The sequence below is a fragment of the Halichoerus grypus genome, chromosome 4 (assembly GCF_964656455.1).
Source record: "Halichoerus grypus chromosome 4, mHalGry1.hap1.1, whole genome shotgun sequence".
Taxonomy (NCBI): Eukaryota; Metazoa; Chordata; class Mammalia; order Carnivora; family Phocidae; genus Halichoerus; species Halichoerus grypus.
The window spans coordinates 104,790,331-104,793,110 of record NC_135715.1 but is presented as its reverse complement, the minus strand read 5'-3'; the positions used below and the strand labels follow the sequence as shown (position 1 = coordinate 104,793,110).

The following is a 2,780-nucleotide window of genomic DNA, read 5'->3' as shown; positions in this document are numbered from 1 at the left end:
GAAACAGCTTAAATAATTTTTTTCTCTATTTTATTTTTTCAATCTTATAATTTTATTTACTTATTTTTCTTTCTCCAAATTTTTATTTAAATTCCAATTAGTTAACATACAGTGTAGTGTTAGTTTCAGATGTAGAATTTAGTGATTCATCACTTACATACTTACCTTCCTTTCTTTTTTCCCCGTCTCTCCTCCTTTCATTTCCAAATTTCCCAATGATACATGATATAATAGACGTTATTGTCTAATTTACAGAATATGCTTCTACTTTTTCATTTTAAATATGAGTTTAAAAAATATTTGCTATAATAGGGATATCATAGTGGTTCTGGATCCAGAATATCTGAGTACAACTTCCTAGCTGATGAACAAGTTTTTCTGAGTCTTTGTGACTCAGTTTCCTTGTCTGCAAAATAGAGATAATAATAGCGCTGATTCTGAAGGGTTGTGAAGACTAATGAGTCTTTTTTCCAGTGCTACCCAGGGAGGGGTCTGTACGGCATTGTTGCATTGTTTTGCGTTTCCGTCGTAACTTAAAGGGAAACTTTCACAGTGTCTGGAGCCCTTGATGTCCTACAAATGAAAGAGGAGGATGTTCTCAAATGCCTTGCAGCAGGAACCCCCTTAGGTGGCACCATCCTTGATTTCCAAATGGAACAGTACATTTACAAAAGGAAAGATGATGGCATCTACACCATATATCTGAAGAGAACAGGGAGAAGCTTCTGTTGGCAGCTCCAGCCATTGTTGCACTGAAAACCCAGATGATGTCAGTGTCATATCATCCAAGGATACTGGCCAGCGAGCTGTGCTGAAGTTTGCTGCTGCTACTGGAACCACTCCTATTGCCGGCCACTTTATTCCTGGAACCTTTACTAACCAGATCCAGGCAGCCTTCCTGGAGTGGGGACTCTGGTGGTTCCTGATCCCAGAGCTGACCACCAGCCTCTCACAGAGGTGTCCTGTGTTAACATGCCTACCATTGCTGTGTAACATACTGTCCTCTGTGCTATGTGGACATTGCCATCCCTTGCAACAACAAGGAAGCTCACTCAGTGGGTCTGATGTGGTGGATGCTGGCCTGGGAAGTTCTGCACATGTGTGGCACCACCCATGGGAGGTCATGCCTGATTTCCACTTCTACGGAGATCCTGAAGAAATTGAAAAGGAAGAGCAGGCTGCTGCTGAAAAGGCTGTGACCAAGGAGGAATTTCAGGGTGAAATGGATTACTCCAGCTCCTGAATTCACTGCTATTCAACCTGAAGTCACAGACTGGTCTGAAAGCATGTAGGTGTCCTCTATGCCTACTCAGCTGTTCCCTACTGAAGACTGGAGTGCCCAGCCGGCCACTGAAGACTGGTCTGCAGCTCCCACTCCTCAGGCCCCTGAATGGGTAGGAATAACCACTGAGTGGTCTTCAGGTGCTCTTCCATAGAAACAAACAAAATGGAAATAAGGTTGATGGAAAATAAACAGTTTCTAAAAACAAAACAAACAACAACAACAAAACACATATAAAGTGACTAGAACAGAAACTAAGGGCTCAGTGCACCAATACATGTTAGCTATTTCTATTTTCCTTCTAATCTCTCTTGTTAAAGATCTTTTTTTGTTGTCATTTTAAAATATGTAATTTGGGTTCAAATTTATTAATTGTTCTAGTGAATCTCTGTTTCCTTTTTACCTGCTCTGTATTTTTTCCTTTGGAAAAATTCTGTCTTAAAAGAGCCAGTTTTCCTACTTATAAATTCATCTAATTATCATTTTGCCTAAAATAAAACCCCCTTGAGAGTTTTTATATTCATTTAATAGCTCCTCATTTTTGCCATATTTTAAAGTATATACAATCTTTTAAATTAATGTACCTAAATATTTACTATGACAAATAGCTGTAGAAAATTTAAAAAAAAATCACATTTATAGCATTTTGTGCTTTAGGAGACTGTCTTATATCCCTTCGGTGATTCTTCCTATTTTTGTTCATTTTCATGACTTAAAAACACTTTTTCCTAAAAAAACATTGCATTAATATAGCATATTTCTAATATTAACTACCTATTATGTGAAATATTTCATATAAAATATATAGTTTCTAAGATGCTTGAGTTACATAATTTATTATATAGCTTTCACAAAATAATACAAAATAGAGTATTACAACTCTCTTTGAAGCACTAGTGCAATTTAGTCTATAAATCTGAGCATAAATACTCTCTCTAAATTATTGCACATTATAATCCTGTATTATTTTATGAATTAGAGATTTTTTAAAAATCCGAGTTTAATGAAATTGTAATCCATTTCTCACTTCTTTGATATCTTTGATTAATGTCAATTTCTCACTAAACAGAAGCTAGTATTTGGTTGATTTATAAGCATTTAATGTATACACCAGACATACAGAACATAGAAAATTAGCATTAATTTTCAAAAACTAATCGCAGAAGATAGAATATGAAATATGTTTTACAAAACTGTCAGATTTGATAGGCATTTGTTATTAGAAACAGATTTTTGAGATGGGTTTCTTGAAACACTGATAAAAATTCAGTTTTCAATATTGAATAAAATATTAAAATATGCCCCACAAGAATATACACGATGCCACCATTCATGTAATGCTGGAAAGTAATGATTTTGTGCATTTGTAGTTAAGTATTCATATTGGAAGTCCCTTAATAAAAATATACTATAAAATTTCCTCAGATAACATAAAGATGACAGGAAAAATACTGGTCTCCAAAATGACCACAAAAAAGACATTGAATTTAAGAAGAGT

The 2,780-nt window shown here is 35.1% G+C and overlaps 1 pseudogene; it reads left to right on the top strand.

The window, feature by feature from the left end:
- Positions 1–513: 513 nt before the first annotated feature.
- Positions 514–1,436, top strand: LOC144381543 (small ribosomal subunit protein uS2 pseudogene; annotated as a pseudogene).
- The last annotated feature ends 1,344 nt before the right edge of the window (positions 1,437–2,780 follow it).